The 26,126-nt window shown below is 40.8% G+C and overlaps 1 protein-coding gene across 1 annotated transcript in view; it reads right to left on the minus strand.

Moving 5' to 3' along the window:
- The window catches only part of TESK2 (testis associated actin remodelling kinase 2), a 114,822-nt gene that overhangs the window by 49,655 nt on the left and 39,041 nt on the right, over positions 1-26,126 (minus strand). The gene's annotated exons all lie outside the window — the stretch shown is intronic.

The raw sequence follows: 26,126 nt of genomic DNA on the forward strand, positions 1-26,126 counted from the left end.
ATATTTACCACTGTGTTGTTGACAATTACCTGAAAGAGAAGTTGGGGTGCTTCACTGGGCTGGAAAAAGTTTAGCTAAATCAGAAAACAGATCTAATTAAGCAAGTTTATATATATAAAAGGCTAAATTGATTTGTGCATGCTTGATACATATAAAGCTCTAGCTGGCGCCAATTGCACACGTGTGTTTTTATCTCTCATTGTTGATTATGAATTTGGTTGACACCTCTAAGAGTGAACAGCGATATTAAAATATTTCTTCTAATTAATTTCCTTTCGATGTGCATGAATTCGTGCACCAGGCCACTAGTAGGATAATAACCCACATCACTTTTTTGTACCTTTCCTTATTGCAGAAGATTCAGTTTTATTTATCTCTGCATTTCCAGTACCTAGTATAGCATCTGGCACACAGTAAGCAAACTCTCAGTAAAGATTTGTTGAATGGCATGAATGATTTTTATGACCTGGAAACTTTAGTTCAAGCTTCTCCCTGAGCTGGAAGATTTTACTTACTTACTATAGATCAGACTTCCAGAATCAGCTAAACTATCTCCTGGATGTCCTCAGCATTAATCTTCTCTCTTCTTTCTCTCTTCTCTCTTCTCTCTTCTCTCTTCTCTCTTCTCTCTTCTCTCTTCTCTCTTCTCTCTTCTCTCTTCTCTCTTCTCTCTTCTCTCTTCTCTCTTCTCTCTTCTCTCTTCTCTCTTCTCTCTTCTCTCTTCTCTCTTCTCTCTTCTCTCTTCTCTCTTCTCTCTTCTCTCTTCTCTCTTCTCTCTTCTCTCTTCTCTCTTCTCTCTTCTCTCTTCTCTCTTCTCTCTTCTCTCTTCTCTCTTCTCTCTTCTCTCTTCTCTCTTCTCTCTTCTCTCTCTCTCTCTCTCTCTCTCTCTCTCTCTCTCTCTCTCTCTCTCTCCTTTTCTCTCCACTCTCCCCCTCCTCACAGTACTGCTAGCACTTTCACCCTCCTCTGAAAGATTGCTCATTAACATAAGCAAAGTGGTCCAGGGTCTGGAATCAGACTGCTTGGATTTGAATCTTGGCTTTGCTACTTACTGACGACTTCTATATATTTCCGTTTCTTCACATGCAAAGTGGAAATATTAATGTTAACTAACCTATATGGTTACTGTGAAGATGAAATGAGGTAACTTGGGCTCCTGGAACATAATAAGCACTAGAAAATGTTAGCTATTCTTCCTCTTTTAACATTTCTGACTCCTCCAAACTGTAATATAGGAAAGATTTTTAAGAGTACAGATCTCATCTCATCTGTTTATATATGTTTTGCCTGAAACACAATGCTTTGCACCTAAGAGGCTAAAAAACCATTTCTTGAATGGAAAAAAAAAAAACAATAACCATCAAGTTAGCTTCATGGTGTAAACTCATTTTATAAGAAAAAACACTTAGAGGCAGGTACAAGGCTGGAAAGCCAAGAGGTATTTATTTTATTAAGTAAATTATTTATATAGAAGCTAGGCACTAGGATTCTAATAGCAAAACAATGGCTACACTCTAAAGTAATGGGACTCCTAGAAGCTGAAAAGACCTGGCTTCAGTGTGATATACCTGCTTCCCTTCCCCCCAGACCCACAATCACTATGACCACATCACCCACAGAGGCATCACAGACAGCACATTCAGAGAGGCACTGGCTTCATGTGACAGTTTTCTGTCTGCTTTCTTCCACTCCCCCTACTCACATCACCACATCACAGTGGAGTCGCACAACTCTACTTCTATGTGAAGCTTTTCTGCCTGACCTCCTCAACTTCATTTCTTTTCCACCACCACCACATGCAAAAAGGTGTCACAGAGCTGGCAAGCTGCAGCAGGCATTAGCTTTATATTGGAAGAGGAGCTTAATCATTCCAGTTGCTATAAACAGAATATATTTTAAAAGGGAAATATTACTCAACCTTAACAGGGAAGTGATATATGCCTAGAAAAGCACTTCATATTAACAATAAGTTTTCACTAAAATTGTTATTGCCTAATTATATCAAACTCTTAAGTTGTGAATAAAACCTCAAATCATTTTGGTATGAGACAAGACCTAAAAAAAATTATATCCTGAGTGATTTTTATTCCCTACTACCGCCCTCCACCTCCCCCCCACCCGCTCAAATCATGTCAGCTAGAATTACTTAGCACAAGAAGGAAGCACTTTCTTAATGCATGTGTTTGCATTAAGAAAGAGTGATTATTCAACTTTGTAAGTTTTAGTTTTATATCACACACACATTCATACTGAGAAGTAGGAGAATTGCTTTTGTTTTTTAGATCAATGTTTCATAAATTTTAATGTGGAATGAATTACCTAGGAATCATGTCAATTGCAGACTCTAATTCTATTGCAGGGGGGGGCGGGGGGGGGGGGGTGTCTGAGAGTCTGAATTCCTAACAAGCTCCTAGGTGATTCAATGTTGTTTGGTACATGCACCATCCATTGAGTAGCAAGGCTCAGTCTGTACAAAAGACAGCTGATCTCTAAAGTTAGTAAGACCACGACAGGAAACTCCCAACTCTGATACTATTAGTAAATTCAACTTTGACCTGAAACTTAATTTGTCTCAGTCTTTCCTATAGCATGATTTACCATTTCCCATAGTGTCATTACCATGCTTTCCCACACCTTCGCCTTTTCTCAGGCAATTCCCACTGGTTAGAATGCCCCTACCCCCTCATTCATACACAGAATCTACCCATCCTCAAAACCAGGTTCAAATACATCCTTTCCCACAGAACAAATTTAGTTCCCTTCTGAACTAACATGCTTCTGAACCATTAAGGCACTCCATGTACACCATTCTACAATAGTATCATCATTTCCTACCTTTGATTATGTTAATGATTATAATGATTATGGTAACAACAATCTTTTAAAGAGCACTTCCTATTCAAGCATTATTCTAAGCAGTTTACATTATATTCATTTAATCCTCACAATAGCCCCAGTGAATAATACTTTTATTATCACAATCATATTGATAAAGAAACTGAGGCTTAGCCCCGGCTGGGTAGCTCAGCTGGTTGGAACATCATCCTGATAAACCAAGGTTCCGGGTTCAATCCCCACTCAGGACACATATAAGAATCAACCAATGAGCTGAAACTGGTTTGGCTCAGTGGATAGAGCGTCGGCCTGCGGACTGAAAGGTCCCAGGTTCGATTCCGGTCAAGGGCATGTGCCTGGGTTGCGGGCATATCCCCGGTGGGAGATGTGCAGGAGGCAGCTGATCAATGTTTCTCTCTCATCGATGTTTCTGGCTCTCTATCTCTCTCCCTTCCTCTCTGTGAAAAATCAATAAAATATATTAAAAAAAAAAAAAGAATCAACCAATGAATGCATAAATGAGTGAAACAACAAATCGATGTTTATCTTTCTCTTCCTTCCCTTCTCAAACCTAAACTGTGGGTTCTAGTGTCTGTGCTCTTAATCATAGTTATATAAGGGATATAAAAATGAACAAGACACAATCCCTTTCCTTAAGAAGCTATTGGTTATTCAAAAACTTTTCGTGGCACCTCACAGCTCCTGATCAAAGTCCAAATTCCTTAGCATATTATTCAAGAGTCTGAATGATCTAACTCAAGCCTCTCTTCCTTATCTTCTATTACATCCACCTGCATTCTCTATGGTTTGGTTATATAATCTGCCACTCCTAAATATGTTCTGAATTCCATATTGTTGCTAGAATAAGTCTGTTTGGAATTCCTTTTTTTCAAAGTTATACCAATCCTTAAAAATTCAGTTCAAGAATATCTCCAAATAATAACAACAACAATAGCACCAACCACTTATATATCATTCAGTAGCCAGGCACCACCTTATATTAAGTCATTTAAATCTTAAAATGGCCCTTTGAGGATAATTAGAATAATTCCTATCTCAGAGACATACTAGTAATTTCAAATATTTCCTTAATCTTCCTAACTAAAATTAGTCTTTCTCTTCCCTCTGCACACATATCACTCCATACAAACCTCTGCTGTAACACTTATAAGGCCTGCCTTCTACATCAAGTTTTATCTATATTTGTTTCTTCCACTAAATTAAAGGGTTCTTGAGGACAAAGATGTTATTACATATGGAAGGAAATGTCTAATTTTTTATGTTTTTTTTACTAAACTGCTCCTCTTTTTCTTCCAAAGTATACTACATTTCCTTGAACTATACTATATGTCTATTAACAATTGGTTAAGACCATAACACTGAGCTCTGGCCAGTAGTATAGGGGCAGAGATGATTATGTCATTCCTAGGCCTGTACCGTAAAAACCCTCAACACTATTCTCCACAGTTTATTTTTTTATCCGCCAACAGATGCAGAAGATCCAGAGGAGAAATCTAAGGCCCTGTCCTTGGTAAAAAAAGAAAGAGCTCCTCTTTCCCCACCATCCAACATGGGTTGGACTGGAACATGAATAAGAAAAAAGCTTTTAAGCCAACAAGATTTTAAGTTGTTTACTACAGTAGTTAGCCCACCTGGATTAAATACACCCTGTAGTTTTGTGTCTCTATTTATACCTAAAACACTGCCTTGTTCATAGTTAGTGCCTAGTAAATATTTATTGAATTCAATTAAAAGTTAAAATTCTTACTCCAGGGCAGGATCTTTTCTAGGCCTTATTGCTAGCCAGTAGTCTCCAAAATGGGAAATGAGCCAGGTTATCCATTAAAGTATGGGACAAAATTAGAATTTTTACTTATATTACTTATATATAAAAAATAGTATTACTAATATTTAATATGGATTAATAGTAGCACATGGGGCCCTAACCAGTTTGGCTCAGTGGATAGAGCATCAGCCTGCGGACTGAAGGGTCGCAGGTTCGATTCCAGTCAAGGGCATGTACCTTGGTTGCGGGCACATCCCCAGTAGTGGGTGTGCAGGAGGCAGCTGATCGATGTTTCTCTCATCAATGTTTCTAACTCTCTATCCCTCTCCCTTCCTCTCTGTAAAAAAATCAATAAAATATATATTTTTTAAAAATAGTAGCAACATGGGGATGTGCTAAAAAATGTTTTCCTAATGGGACACTATGGTAGGCAGAAGATGTCCAAAGATGTCCGTGTCCTAATCCCCAGAATTTGTGAGTATGTTATGTTCTATTGCAAGGGGAATGAATTAAAATTGCAGATGGAATTAAGGCTGCTAATCACCTGACTTTATTTTTTTTCTTTTTTATTGAATTTATTGGGGTGACACTGGTTAACAAAATTATAGATTTCAGGTGCACAATTCTACAACACATCATCTATATACACTGTATTGTATGTTCACCACCCTAAGTCCAGTCTCCATCCATCACCATTTATCCCCCCATACCCTCTTACCGGTCCCCCTTATCCCCATAATCCCCACACTGTTGTCCATGCTCATGAATTTTTTTCTTTTTTTGCTCAATCCCTTCCCCCTCCTCCATAGTCCCTACCTCTGACAGCTGTCAGCCTGCTCACTAGCTATAAGTCTGTCTCTATTTTGCTTGTTAGTTCATTTGTTCATTAGATTCCACATATGAGTGAAATCATATGGTACTTGTCTTTGTCTCACTGGCATATTTTACTTAGCATAATGCTCTCCAGGTCCACTATGCTATCACAAAAGGTAAGATTTCCCTTTTTATGGCCAAATAGTATTCCATTGTGTAAATGTACCACAGCTTTTTTATCCAATCATCTACTGATGGACACTTGGTCTGCTTCTACATCTTGGCTATCTATAATAATAAAAGCATAATATGCAAATCGACTGAACAGCCGGATAGCAGAACGACTGTCCAGACGACCACACTGGCACCAGGCCAGCCAAAGCAGGTGCGATGCGAATGATCAGAGGGCCCTGCCATCACCCCACAATCGCCCTGCAGAGGGAGGCCCAGGCCACCAGCCGGTGGGGCGATCAATCAGTGGGGCTCCGCGATCACCCGAAGAGGGAGGCCCTGGCCACCAACCAGCAGGCTGCAGCAGGTGGGCAGGGCCTCCCTCTGCGAGGCGACTGATTGTGGGGCTCCTGGACTGTGAAAGGGTGCAGGCCGGGCTGAGGGAGCCCCCCACCACCTAGTGCACGAATTTAGTGCACTGGACCTCTGGTCTATATATATAAAAGCCTAAGCAACCGAATGACAGGTTGATGGGTTGCTATGACGCACACTGACCACCAGGGGGCAGATGCTCAATGCAGGAGCTGCCTCCTGGTGGTCAGTGCATTCCCACAGCCAACCTCCCGCAGCTGCAGCTGGCCAACCTCCCTCGGTCCCTCCCCCTAGCCAGCCAACCTCCTGCGGTCCCTCCCCTGGCTGGCCAACCTCCCACAGTCCCTCCCCACAGCAGGCCGCCCCTCCCCACCCCATCAGCCTCGATTGCTGGCCAGGCTGAGGGCCCCCACCTGTGCACAATTCATGCACCGGGCCTCTAGCTGTAAATAATGCTGCAATGAACATAGGGTGCATATATTCTTTCAAATTAATGCTTCAGGTTTTTTCTGATAAATTCCCAGTAGAATCACTAGATCATAGACAGTTCCATCTTTAATATTTTTTTATTATTTTTATTGATTTCAGAGAGGAGAGAGAGAGAAACATCAATGATGAGAGAGAATCATCAATCGGCTGCTTCCTGCATGCCCCTAATAGAGCCTGCAACCGAGGTACATGCCCCTGACTGGAATCAAACCCGGGATCCTTTAGTCCACAGGCTAACACTCTATCCACTGAGCCAAACCAGCCAGGGCCCATCTTTAATTTTTTGAGGTAACTCTATACTGCCTTCCACAGTGGATGTACCAGTCTGCATTCTCATCAACAGAGCATGAGGGTTCCCTTTTCTCAACTTCCTCACCAACATGATTTATTGATGATAACCATTCTGACAGGTGTGAGGTGATATCTCATTGTGATTTTAATTTGCATTCTCTAATGATTAGTGATATTGAGTATCTTTTCATATGTTTATTGGCCATCTGTATGTCTTTTTTGGAGAGGTGGATATTCAGGTCCTTTGCCATTTTTTAATTGGATTGTTTGGGGGAGGTTTTGGTGTGTGTGTGTGTGTGTGTGTGTGTGTGTGTGTGTGTGTGTGTTTTGGTGTTCGGCTGACTTTAAATAGGGAGATTATCCTGGATTATCAAGGTGGATACAATGTAATCACATGGTCCTCAAGGTGGAAGAGGGAGGCAGGAGAGTTAATGTCAGAGAGATACAATGCAAAAAAGACTGAATTAGTCATTATTAGCTTTGAAGAAGATGGAAGAGGGTTACAAGCCAAGGAATGCAAGCAGCACCAGAAGCTGAAAAAAAGTAAACAGATTCTCTCCTAGAGCCTCCAGAAAGGAATACAGCCCTCCTAAACCTTGATTTTAGCCCAATAAGACCCATGTCAGACTTCTGACCTACAGGATTGTAAAATAATAATTTTGTGTTGTTTTAAGCCAGTAGGTTTGTGGTAATTTGATATGGCAGCCACAGAAAACTAATAATAGATACATGATCAAAAATGTGTGGGTCACTGTTTTATATCATAATGTTCACAAATCTAGGATAGACTTTGAGCTTTGACACTTTCTAAATAAGCACAAGGAAAATAGTATTATGTTTCTTGGTGTCATCAGTCAAATATTTATTGAGCTCACAGTTCTGTATAAAGCTCAGAGCTAAACATAAGGGTTTAAATGCTGTCCCTCCTCAAAAGTTTATTACCTAAACAGAAAAGTGAGGGAGAGGTATGACAGCGGTTTAAAACACACCTAGCTATTTCATTCTGGAAAACATACACACTGACACTACTATTAGACTTGGACTTCCTCAATACTGTATAACAGGACCGAATAAGAGTTCTGTGGTCATTATATCAAAGCTGTCAAGAAAATTACTACTTATTGCTCACCTATAATATACCTGGAAACTGTGCTGAGTGTTTACCTGAGATGAAATTACCCCTATTTTATTATTGAAAATGAGGTTCAGAGCATTTAAGCAACTTGGACAGAGTACTAGAATCTGGATCTGTTTGGCTCCAGAGACCATGTTTTGTTCTGTGACAATGGATATGGAAGAAAAAAGGCCAGTGGTTCAAAAATACCTTCATTTTATTTATTAAAAAAAAAAAAAAGGCCGAAACCGGTTTGGCTCAGTGGATAGAGCGTCGGCCTGCGGACTGAAAGGTCCCAGGTTCGATTCCGGTCAAGGGCATGTACCAGGGTTGTGGGCATATCCCCAGTAGGAGATGCGCAGGAGGCAGCTGATCGATGTTTCTCTCTCATCGATGTTTCTAACTCTCTATCTCTCTCCCTTCCTCTCTGTAAAAAATCAATGAAAATATATTTAAAAAAAAAAAAAAAAGAACTGCCTATCTGATCTGCAAACCAATGAAAATCTAACTGGTTTGCTTTATAAGCCTTCCTACTGCCAACTTTGAGCAATAAGCACTATACATATTGTAAGAGTTCTTTTGACTTGTACTGGTCTTTCCAGGAAAAAAAATGTCTGACTCCAAAGTTCTGATAAAAACAATTAAGAGGCCTGAAATAAACCCACAACGAAATATTAAAATATCGGAATGATGTTTATATTAATATGCTTTCTAAATGGCCTATATCTGAGACCTACTAAGAATGGTTTACTTTTCTTTTAAAAAGTATTTCCAGAAGTTATGGTATATTTTTATCTGATTTCCTCCCATAATTTTGGAAGGGTACGTCAAGTAACATACTCTACCAGATTCCACTAAGTTTTAACATACAGCAATAAAAGAAAGTGCTTTGCATTTTAGTTCCAAATAAAGCAAAGATACCATCACTCTCTTAGACAAGAAAAAAATCACCAATAACTAAAAAGCAGAAGAGAAGGCAATGGCTCAGATCTCAAGCCCCCAAAGAGCTATAAATCTAGACCCATAAGAAAAAAAATAATATCCTTGGGTAAGGTTTGGTGCAATTAAACATGTTTTAGAGATATTACATCATGGAAAACTGGTTGTGCTAGGTCCTAGATATGATGACTTATAAGGAAAACTCTGCTGAACAGACATTATCCACCTGAGCCTCACATCAGGTGACATTAAACAGAACTGGTTCAGTCTGGCTTTCTCTTTTCTGTCCCTGGTTTTTATGGTCCAATTAAGACAGCTAAAGGCAGAATAAACATTGCTCAGCAATCACCTGATCATATGAATAGCACTACATATAATAAAAAGAGGACCAATCAAACTCATGGTCTAATTTTACTTTTTTAAAAATGAAACAGTACACCCTGGCCTGTTTGGCTCAGTAGATAAAGCATCGACCTGGGGACTCAAGGGTCCTGTGGTCAATTCCAGTCAAGGGCACATGCCTGGGTTGCAGGCTCGGTCCCTGGTAGGGGGAGTGCAGGAGGCAGCTGATCAATGATTCCCTCTCATCATTGATGTTTCTATCTCTCTCTTCCTTTCCCTTCTTCTCTGAAATCAATAAGAATATTTTTTTTAAAAAATGAAACAATTGCCCTGACCAGTTTGGCTCAGTGGATAGAGCGTCAGCCTGTGGACTTAAGGGTCGCAGGTTCGATTCCAGTCAAGGGCATGTACCTTGGTTGCGGGCACATCCCCAGTTGGGGGCATGTAGGAGGCAGCTGATCGATGTTTCTCTCTCATCGATGTTTCTAACTCTCTATCCCTCTCCCTTCCTCTCTGTAAAAATATCAATAAAATATTTTTTTTTAAATGAAACAATACAAAAATCTAAAAAGTTGAAATGGCTTAGTGGTTGAGCATTGACCTATGAACCAGGAGGTCATAGGTTTTATCACCAGTGGGGGACGTGCAGGGGGCAGTCAATCAATAATTCTCTCTTATCACTGATGTCACTATCTCTCTCTCTCTCTCTCCCTCTTCCTTTCTAAAATCAATAAAAAATATTTTTAAAAGGTTAAAAGTAGATCTGCTTGCTTATAAATATTAAACCAGTTTATTAATAAATACAAAAACAGATTTCTGAGAGAAAAATATTCTCTCTCTTGAATAACAACTGAAAGTAAACTGAGAATGAGTTAATTCTGTATTTTATTTATTTCACAGAAAATTTTAAATCTCATTGCTCAAAACTGACACACAAGCAGCAAAATACTAAGTCTCCAGATAAAGGCAGAGCTATTAATACAGATATGCAGTGACTTTAAATGTTTCCAAAATGCTTTTTAAAGAAAATATCCAGGAAGCTTAGAAGAGAACTATTATCCAGAAACCTCTAGATTGTCCCCAAGCACTGAAAAAGCTTCCTCCTCCTTACCATTTACCTTGTATTATAAGTTACTCATAAACTCATACCAAAATAGCAAAATGTAAACACAAACTTCAATTTATGTGAGCACACTTCTGAAACAACACTCTCACAATGATTTATTTCTTCCCCCTCTACCCAAGTGGGAGAAATGTACTGAGGAAAAAGAACAATTCAATCTAACAAACATGTATCAAGAAATTACTATGTGCAAGGTTTGTGCTCTCCATAAATAAACAGAACACTTAAAGGGTTAAGATTAGGTAGGGACAGGAGGGAGCCCAATTCCTGCAGGCCCAATCCAGACAGGAGGGAGCTTGATCCTATGCATTGAGGGATGTAGTAGTGCGAGAAGCAGCGGATGGGGAGGAGCCTGCGGCCAGGGAGGAGGCAGGGCCAGCCGCCACGCAGCTCCCGCTCATCCCACTGTGCCTGCTCAGTAGCACTGCTGTGGAGGCAGCAGAGGCTTGCGCTGCCACTGCCACAGCTGCGCTTGCCAGCCATGAACCCGATGCCACAGCTGCACTTGCCAGCCGTGAGCCTGGCGGCGTCGGCACCCAACTGTCAGCTGAGCAGCGCTCCCGCTGTGGGAGCACACTGACCACCAGGGGGCAGCTTCTGTATTGAGCATCTGCCCCTTGGTGGTCAGTGCACATCATAGTTACTGGCTGACCGGTCGTTCGGTCGCTTAGGCTTTATGTATATGTATATATATAGACTAGTGGCCCAGTGCATGAAATTCGTGCACATTAAAAGGGAATGAATTAGAAGAAATATTTTAATATTGCTATTTGCCCTTTCTCTATAATAGAAATGTCAGAGATGAAAGAAAATTAGTAAAATGTATATGAAAATCTCCTGTCAGAGTCTGGGGTGCACCACGGGACCCAGAGTCAAGTCCCTGCCCACCTGCATGCTCCTTGAAATTGCGCGAGACCCAGACTTGGCCAGCCCCACAGGGCGGGGGGGTACAGCCTCAGGTCCCCCGGCCCCAGTGCCAGGGCAGGGGGCATGGCCTCAGGTCCCCTGGCCCAGCCTCCGGTCCCCCTGCCCCGGTGTGAGGGCTCAAGGGTGTGATGACCATTTGCATATTAGCTCTTTATTATATAAGATTAGCCCAAGTAATGTATTATGATTATATTTTTATTTCTTGCACGAGTTTTTATTTTCTCTAATTTTTCATTTGCTTAGTTATTATACGCCTACCACTAACTCTTTCCAAAGCCTCCAACAGAATTGTAAAATTCTATTGTATATGAATTTTGGCCCTCCCAAACACATCTGTACATCTACACATTCTTTCCTCAAAACCATCCTTTCTAACATCTCTCCTGGAGTTCTTGATCCTTCTGCTCCAATCTGGACTGCTTATTTTATAGACTGTTGCCCAACAGTTGCCCTGGGACTTGCTTCCATCTTTCTACCCCCTTCTTTCTAGATCCTATGACTTCCTTTTTATTTTGTTGTTTAATTTATCCCTTTGTTTTGATGCAACCCCTCCTCCAGTAGCTTCATTAAAAAATGCACATGAGCCCTAGCTAATTAGAGCATCAGCCCATGAACTGAAGGGTCTCGGGTACAATTCTATTCAAGGGTATGTACCTCAGTTACAGGCTCAATCCCTGGCCTCCATCAGGGAGTGTGTGGGAGGTAACCAACCGATGTGTCTCACATTGATGTTTCTCTCTTTGTATCTCTTCTCCTCCTCCTCCTCCCTTCCACTCTCTCTCTCTCTAAAAAAAAAAAAAAACAAAAAAAACAAAAAAAAAAACAAAAAAAAAACAATGGAAAAAGTATCCTCCAATGAGGATTAACAACAAAAAAGGCACATGAGAACAAAATTTTCAAAACTTTGCATATTTGAAAATGTCTTTACCCTCATGCTGGACTGGATAGTTTGGCTGAATATAGAATTCTTTTTCTTTTTTCTTTCTTTCTTTTGTTTTGTTAATTCTCACCCAAGGATATTTTTTCCATTAATTTTTAGAGATGGGCTGCCTCCTCTAAATCCACCAATTTCCACCCTAACCTGTTTGACTCAATGGATAGAGCGTCGGCCTGAGGACTCAAGGGTCCCAGGTTCAATTCCGGTCAAGGGCATATACCTTGGTTGCGGGCACATACCCAGTAGGGAGTGTGCAGGAGGCAGCTGATCGATGTTTCTCTCTCATTGATGTTTCTAACTCTCTATCTCTCTCCCTTCCTCTCTGTAAAAAATCAATAAAATATATTTTAAAAAAAATAAATAAATCCACCAATTTCCTGGCAGGCGGGAGTGAGGGATGGAGATGATCCCTGCCTTCATGAGAGCTAAGTGATAGATGAGGGCTAGAAATAGCAAAAGCTTCACTATTCAGTATGCAGACTCTCTTTCTTTCCCTCTTCTCAGAATAGCACTTCTTCCCTATCTCTGTCATGCTGGATGCTTACCTAGTATGAAGCCCTTCTGGTTCAATTTTTCTCCAAAATTAAAACTCATTGTAACTCATCGTATCAGTATGGATGAGAGTTAACTTATTAATTGCAGTGAATGGGGATGGTGACTTGCAGGCCCAGTTTCTCCCTTAAAAGACTTTCAATAGCCCTGCCCGGTGTGGCTTAGTTGCTTGAAGCATCATTTCGTATACTGAAAGGTGGCAGGTTTGATTCCTAGTCAGGGAACATACCTGGGTTGTGGGTTCGATCCCCAGTTGGGGCACATACAGGAGGCAACCAATCGATGTTTCTCTCTCACATCAATATTGCTCTCTTCCTCTCCCTAAAATCAAATTTTTTCTTTAAAAGTATATCCTTGGGTTGGGGGGAGACTTTCAATAGTCCTCTTGTTTTCACCCTAAGCCTGATACTCACCTTCAACTCCTGAGCTTTTGTAGGTTTCTGTAATGCAAACTGACTTGCTTCTAATTAGTATCCATTTCTATAAGATACTGTTTTATAGTTACTGGAAATACAATAGTGAACAAGATCAAGTTCTATCCTCAGGGAGCTCAACCTATACTGAAGGCTACAAACAATAAATAAGATAATAAATGAACAAGATATTTTCAGAAATGATATGAGCTATGAAGACAAAACAGAGGGGAGGGATAGTGATATGAATGGCTATTTTAGGCAGCCTAGTCAACAAAGGTCTCTTTGAAGAGGGGATATCTCAGCAGAAGCACACCATATGATTCTGGATAAAGACATTTTGAGAAAAGTAAGTACAAAGATCTTAAAGTGGAAAAGAGATTGGTGTGTCTGAGAAACAAAAAGGCCAGTAAGGGAAGTTAGAATGGTATAATACTATAAAGGAAGAGTAACCAGAAATTAAGTCAGAGAGGCAGGTAGGTCAAAGCATTGTATTTGTCAAAGCCCAGAGTTTGTATTTTATTTGAAAGGAGACAAAAAGTCAAAGAAGGAAAACTCAGCAGGGGGGATAGTATGATCTGATTTACCTTCTTAAAGTTCAATCTGTCTATTATGGGGCAAGAGGGGAATCTAGGAGATCAATTAGGAGGATGGGCCTATACCATGGCTATGAAGGTGATAAGTACTAGTCAGACTCAGGTCATAATGTTGAACCACATGATGGTTTGAAATAGAGTGAAGAAAAGACATTAAGGACAACTCTTAGGTTTTTAATCTAAGTAATAGATAAACGATGATTCCATTTGCTGAGATGGGAGAAAGAAAAATGATTATCAGTGGTCCATAACAGGTACTCAACAAATGGTTGCCAATGTTTATATTAAAAATCATTTTCTATTACATGTCAATTATATTTAATTAAAAATAATTTTTTAGAAAATCACCTCCTAAGGTTGTACTACCTTCACTACCCACAGACAATGACATAAATATTACCGAAGCTTATTCCATATTTTACTTTACATAATTTTTCTGGTTACATGAAATTGGAACTTAGACTCAAGTCCTAAGTCATTAGACCTTCTACCTTGGTACATAGAGAGAAGAGAAATAAATGTTAAGACCTCTTACCAATTATACTAGTGTTATAAAACTTGTATTGAGGGCTATATGAGACTTTCACCTAGTTACTCACTAGGATTACAAAGATAAAATCAGAAAGATCCACTTTAATCCATCATGTTAAAAATATTTTTATTGATTTCAGAAAGAAAGGGAGAGGGAGAGATGGAAACATCCATGATGAGAGAGAATCATTGGTAGGCTGCCTCCTGCCTGCCCCTCACCAGGAACTGAGCCTGCAACCAGGACATTTGCCCTGACTGGGAATCGAACTGTGACCTCTTGGTTCATAGGTCAACGCTCAACCACTGAGCCACTCCGGCTGGGCAATCCATCATTTTTAAACACTTCCTACTTATTCTGGAACACACATAAACCTCTGAGATAATATATTTTCTAACCTGATACTTAAAAATTATTCAGCATTAATTCAGTGTGATTTCCAACCACTGATCTGCTCCATTTCCCTAGTTAAAAAGAAGAAACCAAAGCCCAGAGGTCAAATAACTTATCCAAGAGAACACAATTAGTAAATCATGGACCTGTGTTAAGCCCATAAGAGGAATAGTGGAAGATAGGGCTGGAAAACCAGATCAGACTTTAACTGTGAGTTCTTTAAGAAATAAGTTTTATAAACAAAATAGAAACAGAAGCACATATATATAGAACAGACAGCTGTTAGAGGGGAGCGGGGTTGGGAGATGGGGTGAAAAAGGTGAAGGTATTAAGCAAAAAAATTTATACATAATACCTGACACATAGACATAGACAACAGTACAGTGATAGCCAGAGGGCAAAGGGCGGATAAATGGGGATGGAAAGGGACTGACTTTGGATGGTGAGCACCAGAGGGCAAAGTGGGGATAAATGGGGACGGAAAGAGACTGACTTTGGATGGTGAGCACATGATGAAGTATGCAGAAGGTGTTTTATTAAGTTGTACACTTGAAACATGTATGGTTTTATTAACCAATGAGAGGCCCAGTGCAGAAATTCGTGCACAAGTGGGGTCCAGCTGGCCCCACTCCTGGTCAAATTCCCAGCGGAACTCCCGGTCGAGGGAACAATCTGCATATTAGCCTTTTATTATATAGGATGCCACCCCAATAAATTCAATAAAATAATTAAAATAAATCAAATATATTACCAAAAAATAAAACAGAGGCAGAATTCAGATGAATATCTCTATAGACTTAAAATACTACCACCTGAGCACAACTATTCTCTCCCAGCTCTGAGGTGTGGGCACCATAAAATGTGCACCACATACTCCCAGACTGAAAAGTGGCCGAGGTTGAGCATATTTCACTCAATTCCTATATTCCCTAAAATATGTAATGGGATGTTTTCTAGATCCTCTCCATGTCAGAAATAAAATATCTAAATTAAAAAATAAATAGTCTGACTGGTGTGGCTCAGTGGTTGAGTGTCAACCTATGAACCAGGTCGCGGTTAGATTCCCAGTCAGGCACGTGCCCAGGTTGTGGGCTTAACCCCCAATAGGGAGTTTGCGGGAGGCAGCCAATCAATGATTCTCTCTCATCATTGATGTTTCTTTTTGTTTTAAAATATTTTATTGATTTTACACAGAGGAAGGGAGAGAGATAGAGAGTTAGAAACATCGATGAGAAAGAAACATCGATCAGCTGCCTCCTGCACGCCCCCTACTGAGGATGTGCCCACAACCAAGGTACATGCCCTTGACTGGAATCGAACCCGGGACCCTTCAGTCCACAGGCCGACGCTCTGTCCACTGAGCCAAACCAGCTAGGGCCATTGATGTTTCTTTCTCTCTCCCTCTCCCTTCCTCTCTGAGTGAAGGAGGTGAGGGGAAGAGATAGGGAAAATAATTCACTTCAGGCAAAAGTGAAGAAGGCTAAACTGACAGATTAATATAAGGGAAGAAAAAGATGCAGAAAGCTTTGAAGATTTAGAATCAAGAGCTTAGTTCCTGATTAGAAGAAATAAAAGGAATAACTAATGATTTGGAGATTTTCAGAATAGGTAACTGGAAAGATAGCAATCTTAATAACTGAGATTAGGAAAATATCCTGCCATATCTTCATAGCATTAGATGTATAGTTTGTTTCCTAAGGAGACTGGGAGACAACAGCTCTCTACTTCTCTTGTGTTATCCATGATATTATTACCTAGCATGGAGCTAGGCTGAGTATAAGTAGTTCCAAATAAATATTTGGAAAATTGAAAGCATATTCTCCATTTTAACAAAATGATAGTCATATTGTTACAAATGAATTTTGAGATAAAACAATTCTGAACAAAAATTAATAAACAGAAAAATAAATTTACAACGTGGCCTTAAAAAAAGTAAGCATGAGAATGTGAATGAGGAGTCTAAAAGTAATATTAAATTTCTCATGGCATGAAGAATAACAAAGAGGTATAAGAACAAATCTTGGTACAGGTCCTCAGAAAGGCCATTGGGGAGCGGAAGTGAGTAGGGCATAGCATTGGGTTACAGATCTTGAGCACAAGACTTCCTGGCATAAACAACCTTATTCACAAGAGGACCAAACAATCAGTCTCTGCATTCAACAAAGTACTTTATTGTTCCGTTTTTTTAACTGATAACTTAGAGCAACTGATGATAAAACAACCAATCTTAACTGTATCCATGTATTAAAAAAAAAAAAAAATATATATATATATATATATACATATATATATATATATACACACACACACACACACACACACACAAACAAAATATGTAAACTTACTGCTTTTATGACTTACCAGGCCCACTCTTCTACTTCCAACTAGAAATCTTAGGAGGGAGAAAGATGAAAGGAAAAGAGGAAGTAGTGAGGTTGGGGGTCAAGAAAAATAGAAAAATAAAACTGTGAAAGTTCAGCTCACTCACTCCTACTGGGCACAAAATAGCTGTTTCAGCAGAGGACCAAGACATGCCCAGAAGATTAGATGCCTAGCATCTGGCAGATCATGCAGGTAGCCTCCTTTCCCAAGCAGAATTTTCCAAATCACTAATGCAGTTATTTTCAATATGTTCTGTTTTTAAGCAGGAAACGCTACCTTCAAAACTCTTATACAGAAGTTCAATACAAAACAGATAAAAAGTAGAGCTGCTCTAGCTGGAAACAGAGAAGGGCACTGAAAGCCTCAGCTTCTCAGCAACCTCCCTTCTGAGGTTGTCCCTGAGGAGGAGACATGTCTGTGAAAATCCTAGAGTTCCATGAGATGGATTCTTCCCAATTTAAATCTAATAATCTCAATTTGAGGGAAAACTTTGTTTTATACTTCTGCCTCAGTTTCTGCGCATATAAAAGAGAACTTATGGCCGAACCGGTTTGGCTCAGTGGATAGAGCGTCGGCCTGCGGACTGAAAGGTCCCAGGTTCGATTCCGGTCAAGGGCATGTATCTTGGTTGCGGGCACATCCCCACTAGGCAAATTCTCAGAATTTTGAGAATGGAACACAGTCATGCTTAGATTGGGCAAAGGACTGAAACAGACACTTTTCAAAAGTGACATACTGAAGGCCAAGAGATATATGAAAACATGCTCAAAGTCACTAATCATCCAAGAGATGCAAATCAAAACAACAATGAGGTACCATCTCACACCTGTCAAGATGGCTATTATCACCGTAACCGGTTTGGTTTAGTGGATAGAGCATCGGCCTTCGGACTGAAAGGTCCCAGGTTCGATTCCGGTCAAGGGCATGTGCCTTGGTTGTGGGCACATCCCCAGTGGCAGGTGGGCAGGAGGCAGCTGATCGATGTTTCTCTCTCATCGATTTATCTCTCTCCCTTCCTCTCTGTAATAAATCAATAAAATATGTATTAAAAAAATGATGACTATTATCAATAAGCCAACAAACGACAAGTGCTGGCGAGGATGTGGAGAAAAAGGAACTCTCGTACACTGCTGGTGGGAATGAAGCCACTGTGGAGAACAGTATGGAGTTTCCTCAAAAAATTAAAAATGGAACTCTCATTTCACCCAGTAATCCCACTTCTAGGAATGTATCCCAAGAAACCAGAAACACCAAACAGAAAGGACATATGCACCCCTATGTTCACAGCAGCACAATTCACCATAGCTAAGATTTGGAAACAGCCTAAGTGCCTATCAGCAGATGAATGGATTAAAAAACTGTGGTGTATCTACACAATGGGATATTACGCTGCTGTGAAAAAAGAAAGAACTCTTACCATTTGCAACAGCATGGATGGGCCTAGAGAACATTATGCTAAGCAAAATAAGCCAATCAGAGAAAGATAAGTATCACATGATCTCACTAATTTGTGAAATATAATGAACAACATAAATTGATGAACAAAAATAGATATAGAGACAGAGAAGCATCGAACAGATTGCCAACTTCAGTGGGAAGGCTGGGGGTAAGAGATCAACCAAAGGACTTGTATGCATGCATATAAGCATAACCAATGGACACAGACACTAGGGGAGTGAGGGCTTGTGCTGGGGGGTGGGGGTGGCTGGGGAAAAAGCGAGGAAATGGAGACATGTGTAATACTATATGTGATACTTTAAACAATAAATAATTTAAAAATAAATTTAAAAAACATCCTAGGGAAGTATAATAAACTAGAGGCCCGGTGCACAACATTCATGCACTGGGAGGTGTGGGAGTCCCTCAGCCCGACCCTCTCAGATCTGGGTGCCCTCAGGGGAGCCCTCTCCAATCCGGAAGTTTCTGTCTGTCTTTGCAATCATATGAGCAAATTGTCTGAGACCCCCAACTCAGTTTGGTTTGTTGCTCACAGAATAATAGGGGCCTTTTTTTTTCTTTGCTTCATTGGTGGAGATTTCCTGGAAGTTTTAGGATATCTTCCCTTTAATTTTTCCTAGACATTCTGATTTTTTTTTAAATATATTTTATTGATTTTTTACAGAGAGGAAGGGAGAGAGAGAGTTAGAAACATCAATGAAAGAGAAACATCGATCAGCTGCCTCCGCACATCTCCTACTGGGGATGTGCCCGCAACCCAGGTACATGCCCTTGCCCGGAATCAAACCTGGGACCTTTCAGTCCGCAGGCCAACGCTCTATCCACTGAGCCAAACCAGTTTCGGCTAGACATTCTGATTTTACTTACATCTCTCACCTTTGCTTTCCCTCCATCCCCCACCACAATAGTAACTTGTTCCAGGCTCACTTTGCTCTAGTGTCTAGGACAGCCATGGCCAAACTACGGCCCACGGGCCGGATCCGGCCCGTTCGGCTGTTCTATCAGGCCGGCGGAGCTGAAAGAGCGGAGGGTTCTCTTGCTCTCCCCTCCGCTCCTTCACCAGCAGCAGTGTTAACATGGCAACGTCGAGAAACACGGCCGCAGCTCCGTCTTCTGAGTCCAGTTTAAGAACCCATTGTGGCCCTTGAGTCAAAAAGTTTGCCCACCCCTGGTCCATCTGCCACCAGAACTACGATTCCCAGCATTCTTGGTGCTCCCCGCGCTCTGGGCTTCTGCTTCCGGCCCTGGGGCTGCCACCAAAACTTTATTCCCAGAATTCCTGGTGCTCCCCACGATCTTGGTTTTCCCTTCCTGCTCTGTCCCTGTCCCATGGCCTCCCCTTCTGCCAAGTCCTCCAAGCCGCCAGCTCTCCCTCTCTGCTCTCCATCTGGCGGCTTTGGGGAGCCAGTTTCCCCAAGCCGCTCCACACTCCACCAGCTCTCCCGCTCTGCTCTCCACCTGGCGCCTGTGTATGCAAATTAACCTGCCATCTTTGTTGGGTTAATTTGCATACTCACTCCTGATTGGCTGGTGGATATAGCAGAGGGATGGTAAATTTACATGTTTCTCTTTTATTATATAGGATGTTTCCACTGCTATAGTATTCCTCTGGTGCTTGCTTCGGCAGCACATATACTAAAATAGTATTCCTCTTGGTAACAAAAGCCAAGAGGTCTCTGCTTGCTTTAGGCCATTGGTAGGAGAATCTCCTTTCATTGTGTTCAAAATACTCTATGAAAGTGGAGACTCGCCAAAACCGGTTTGGCTCAGTGGATAGAGCGTCGGCCTGCAGACTGAAAGGTCCCAGGTTCGATTCTGGTCAAGGGCATGTACCTGGGTTGCAGGCACATCCCCAGTGGGGGATGTGCAGGAGGCGGCTGATCGATGTTTCTCATCAATGTTTCTGACTCTCTATCTCTCTCCCTTCCTCTCTGTAAAAAATCAATAAAATATATTTAAAAAAAAAAAAAAGAAAGTGGAGACTCAAAAACATAAATTATTAATTTTAATAATTTTCATGTATAATATACTCACTGTACCACAGATCTATAGGCTTTATATACATTACCTCATTTGTTGACTTATTGTGAAGATCAAGACAGAGTTAACACTAGTTTTTTTGGGGGGGTTTTTTAAATATATTTTACTGATTTTTTTACAGAGAGGAAGGGAGAGGGAGAGGGAGTTAGAAACATCGATGAGAGAGAAACATCGATCAGCTGCCTCCTGCATGCCCCCCGCCCCTGGAGATGTGCCCGCAACCAATGTACATGCCCTTGACCGGAATCGAACCTGAAACCCTTCAGTCCGCAGGCCAGCGCACTATACACTGAGCCACACCGGTTAGGGCAACTAGTTTTTATATTAGAGAATTTAGCTGAGAACAAGAATATAACTTCCTGTAAGTTAAAAGAGAGGGTGTGTCATTTTTGAGCAATGGAACCAAAAATGGATAGGCTAAGAAAGTAGATCAAGGAGACATTAGAATAGTAATAGTATCGTTGGTCTCATCACACCACTATGGTTCTAGACTAGAACATATATACATTTAGCAAAACAATAGCAAAGATGTAGATGGACTCTAACCCAGTATTGTCCAGTACAGTAGCCACTAGATTCATGTGGTAGTTTTTTTTTCCAATTAGCAACAATCATGTCTCGGATAAACCTCATTGGCTACCATACTGCCACTGCGCAAAGCTTCATGTGGTAATTTAAATAAAATAAAAAATTTAGTGCCTGTTCACTCCAGCCACATTTCAATGCTCATTAGCTATATGTGGCTTTTTGGACAACATGATAAAAAATATTTCCATCACAGCAGAAAGTTCTATTCAACAGCATCACTTAGCAGAAAACCCTTGAATGTATTCAAAACAGCAGTAGATACACAACAAATGTTTGGTGAGTGAATGAATGATAAAAGACAGACAGGCTTCATTAGGCCTTAAAGAACTAGCCACAGGAAAATAAGCTAATTATAATAACTAACACTTAGTAGGCACTTAACACATGCCAGGTACTATTCCATGTGCTTTACATGTGCTAATTTAATGAATGCTTGATAACTCTATGAGATATTTACTGTCATTACCCTCATTTTATAGATAGGAAAACTAAGAATCCAAGAGGTTGAGTAATTTTTCCCAAATCCAGGATTTGAATCCAGGCAGCTTGATCTAGAACAGGGGTGGGCAACCCCTGGCATGCGTGCCAAACATGGCACGCCAGTAACTTTTGCTAGCACGCAAAACCCTCTCTTATAATCTTCCATTTACAATTTTTTTCTTAATATTGACTTTTTTATTTTTCAGATAAATTCAGTGTAGGTGCATCTTAGATAAATAAATAATTTTACATAACAAGTTATCTTAAAGACCAATAGACATGGATTTATGAGAGAGGGGAAGAGCAATTTCTATGCCTCTGCCTTAACTCTCCCTGCCTTCCTAGATCCCACCAGTGTTTTGGTTTCATCCACATACACTTGTGAATCTTTGTTCTCAGTGATGAATTTTGTTAAGTCTCATCATAGGAATAGCCTGACGGATGAAAGCAGTAGCTCGTGCATATCTCTGAAGGTCACGAAATATAAACCAGATGTAAAATCTCTGTCATCAGTGATGCAGAAGCAAAAGTCCCACTGATAATATCAAACGGAGTCATAAAGTTTTCTGTCAGACTATCAGTGTACATGTATACATTAAAAAATAAATGTATTTTTCATCATTATATACTGTGTTTTTGTCGCTCGAATAAATTTTATTATTTCTTCAAGGTTCTTCACATACGTACACCTTAAGAGATATCAAGTAGGCGTAACATGTTCTCAAAAAATTAGGGTTGGCACGCAGAAGAATTTTGAGTCAGAGATTTTGCTGGTTTTGGCACACACTCAAAAAAGGTTGCCCACCCCTGATCTAGAATCTAAAGCCTTCATTTCTTTTATAACTTTTTTTTATTCGCCACCCGAGGATGGATATATATATATATATTTTTTTGTTTGTTTGTTTTGAGGGGGACGGGGAGGGAGAGGGAGAGGAAGAGGGATGGAACTCACAACCTAGGCATATGCCCTAACAAGGAATTGAACCCAAGACCCTTTGGGTGCACGGGATCATGCTCCAACCGAGCCATACCAGCTAGGGCTAGAGGCTTTATTTCTAATCATTATACTATACTACTTCCATTGTATAACAAACATATTTATATATATACTAAGAGGCTTGGTGCACAAGATTCGTGCACTGCGGGCGGGGGGGGTCCCCCCCTCAGCCAGGCCTGGGCCATCTCGCAGTCAGGGAGCCCTCAGGGGATGTCCGACTGACAGCTTAGGCCTGCTCCCTACACAGTCGGACATCCTTAGTGCTGCCACCTCTGCCGCCACCACTGCTGCGCTCACCAGCTGTGAGCCTGGCTTCTGGCTGAGCAGAGCTCCCCCTGTGGGAGCGCACTGACCACCAAGGGCAGCTCCTAAGTGTCTGCCCCCTGGTGGTCAGTGCGTGTCATAGCAACTGGTCATTCTACCATTGGGTCGATTTGTATATTACCCTTTTATTATATAGGAAAGAAATGAAGGAAGGGAGGGGTGTGCGGGGGAGAGGGAGAGGGAGAGGGAGAGGGAGAGGGAGAGGGAGAGGGAGAGGGAGAGGGAGAGGGAGAGGGAGAGGGAGAGAGAGAGAGAGAGAGAGAGAGAGAGAGAGAGAAACATTGATGTGAGAAAGACACATCGATTGGTTGCCTCCCACCAGCCACCCCAACCAGACCAAGGATTGAACCTGCAGCCCAGGTATGTGCCCCCAGGAATCAAACCCTCAATCCTTCGGTGGGCAGGCCAAAGTGCTAACCATTGAGTTCACTGGCCAGGGCATAATAATTATGTCTTTTTAAGTTTTGCTGTGATGTAATAAAATTTATTTAAAGTTAGTCTTCTCATACATTCCCAAGTCAAGTTCACAGTGAAGACAATAAAAAGAGAAGTGGTGAAAAAAAAATATTGGTAGGAAATATACAAAATGTTAATACTAGTTTGATCCCTAGATGTTGAGATTAAGGGCAACTTTTTTCTTGTTTTTGCTAACTTTATTTTTTAAATATTCCATAGTGATGATGTATCACTTCTATAACAGGAGCAAAAACCATAAAAATATTATTTTTAAGATGAAAATATGGTCAGTTTAAAAATTCCTAAGCAGAATATCAAATCTCACTCTCAAATATTGAAGAGGCCCCCTAATTGATCTCTTGGCCACTAGTCTCCTCAACACTAAACAACCATTTTGAGTTTGCCATCAGTCACCCTCTGCCATGCTAGTCCTTGCTCCGACTCCAATACACAGAGCATAAAATATAATCTTGGCTTTATGCAAAATACTTCTGAATAATTTGGCCTAATTCTACCTTTCCACCTTTATCTACCAATACTATCCTACCAAATCCTCAATACTTCTAAGAGAAGCATGATAAGAGTCCAGTCCTCAGAGTCACAGCCCTTAGCTAACACATAATCTCTTGGTACGCAGATTATTTTGAGCTAAAGGCAATTTAGACCCTGTAGGCTCAGGAGAAACTTCTGCTGCTCCCCCGCCCCGCCCCCACTCCTTTAATTAACTAAAAGAATTTGAATCAGGGGCCTTGCTCATAGTAAGAGATTATCAGAGATAACTTTTTTTGACCCATCTATATGGCAGGGCAAACTACTAATTACTGAATATCTGTTCTTCTTATGCCCCTGCAATGAATTTCTGAAGCCCCAAGGTGCCTTATCTCATCCTTAACTCAAAATGTCATATATGTATGTCATTTTCCTTGTCTGTCTTTAAAGCTCTCGTATATGTGAGGACCTTTGACTCTCTCAGGTATGTGGAGTTCCCATGAGTATGTATGTAATTAAATTTAATTATTTTCTCTTATTAATCTGTTTCATGTGGATTTAATTATTAAACCAGCCAAAAGAATCTGGGAAGGTAAAGAAAAGTTTCTCTTTTTTTTTTTCCTTTAAATATATATTTTATTGATTCCTTACAGAGAGGAAGGGAAAGGGACAGAGAGCCAGAAACATCGATGAGAGAGAAACATCGATCAGCTGCCTCCTGCACACCCCCTACCGGGGACGTGCCCACAACCAAGGTACATGCCCCTGACCGGAATCAAACCCAGGATCCCTGATTCCGCAGGCCGACGCTCCATCCCCTGAGCCAAACTGGCTGGGGCAAGTTTCTCTTCTTTTTAAAAAAAATATTTTTATTGATTTCAGAGAGGGCGGAAGAGGAAGAGAGAGAAACAAATGATCAAATGATGAGAGAAAATTGAATCATTGATCGGCTCCCTCCTGCACGCCCCACACTGGGGACCGAGCCTGCAACCCCGGCATGTGCCCTGACCAGGAATCAAACCTTGACCTGGTTCATAGGTCGACACTCAACCGCTAAACCACACTGGCCGGGCAAGAAAAGTTTCTTCCTTCCCCATGTTTATACACACACACACACACACATATCTTTATTGATTTCAGAAAGGAAGGGAGAGGGAGAGAGAGATAGAAACATCAATGATGAGAGAGAATCACTGATTGGCAGGATCAAGCCTACAACTCAGGCATGTGCCCTTGACTGGAATCGAACCCGTGACTCCTCAGTCCTCAGGCCAATACTCTACCCACTGAGCCAAACTGGTTAGGGCTGCCCCCATAGTTTCATTTGGAAATATACTCACCTCACACACACACACACAAAAAAATCAAGATAATTAGAGTAAGGAAGATTCAGATAGTAGTTACCAGAAAGTAATAATTACATAACCCTATTATTTAAAAAATTCTCCTTTAAAAAGGTAAACTCTGTCACCTCAAGTGAATGCTAAAATATAGTCTGGGGCATAACAATTTTTATTTTCGTTTATTGACTTAATTACAATTCCTCATAAAGCAATTAAGAAAATTAAATAACTGTATGAAGACTAAAATCTTTTTTTCTGTGATGTCTTAGCTGGTTTGGCTCAGTGGATAGAGTGTCGGCCTGTGGACTGAAGGGTCCTGGGTTTGATTCCGGTCAAGGGCATATGCCTGGGTTGCAGGCTCCAACCCTAGTAGGAGGCGTGCAGGAAGCAGCCAATCAATGATTCTCTCTCATCATTGATGTTTCTATCGCTCTCCCTCTCCCTTACTCTCTGAAATCAATAAAAATATATTTAAAAATAATAATAGCCCTAACCAGTTTGGCTCAGTGGATAGAGTCGGCCTGTGGACCGAAGGGTCCCAGGTTCTATTCCCGTCAAGGGCATGTACCTTGGTTGTGGGCATATCCCCAGGAGAAGTGTGCAGGAGGCAGCTGATCGATGTTTCTCTCTCATCGATGTTTCAAACTATCCCTCTCCCTTCCTCTCTGTAAAAAATCAATAAAATATATATTTTAAAAATAATAATAATAAAAAAATATTTTTTTCTTTGATAAATTACTAATTCAGCAGTAAGAAACAACTGTTCTAATGAGCTTCTACTAAGAGTAAAGCAATCTGAGAGACAGATGAAGTTGCTTTAGTAAATGCAGTTAACTACCAGAAAAATTAAGTCTCAATAGGTAGAAAAAGACCTACACAACAGCTAAACCCCAGAAAGACAGATTCAGCAAGAAATCTTGAATCCTTCTTTTTAGCTGTTAATGCTA

The sequence above is a fragment of the Myotis nattereri genome (assembly GCF_964212035.1).
Source record: "Myotis nattereri genome assembly, chromosome: 3".
Taxonomy (NCBI): domain Eukaryota; kingdom Metazoa; phylum Chordata; class Mammalia; order Chiroptera; family Vespertilionidae; genus Myotis; species Myotis nattereri.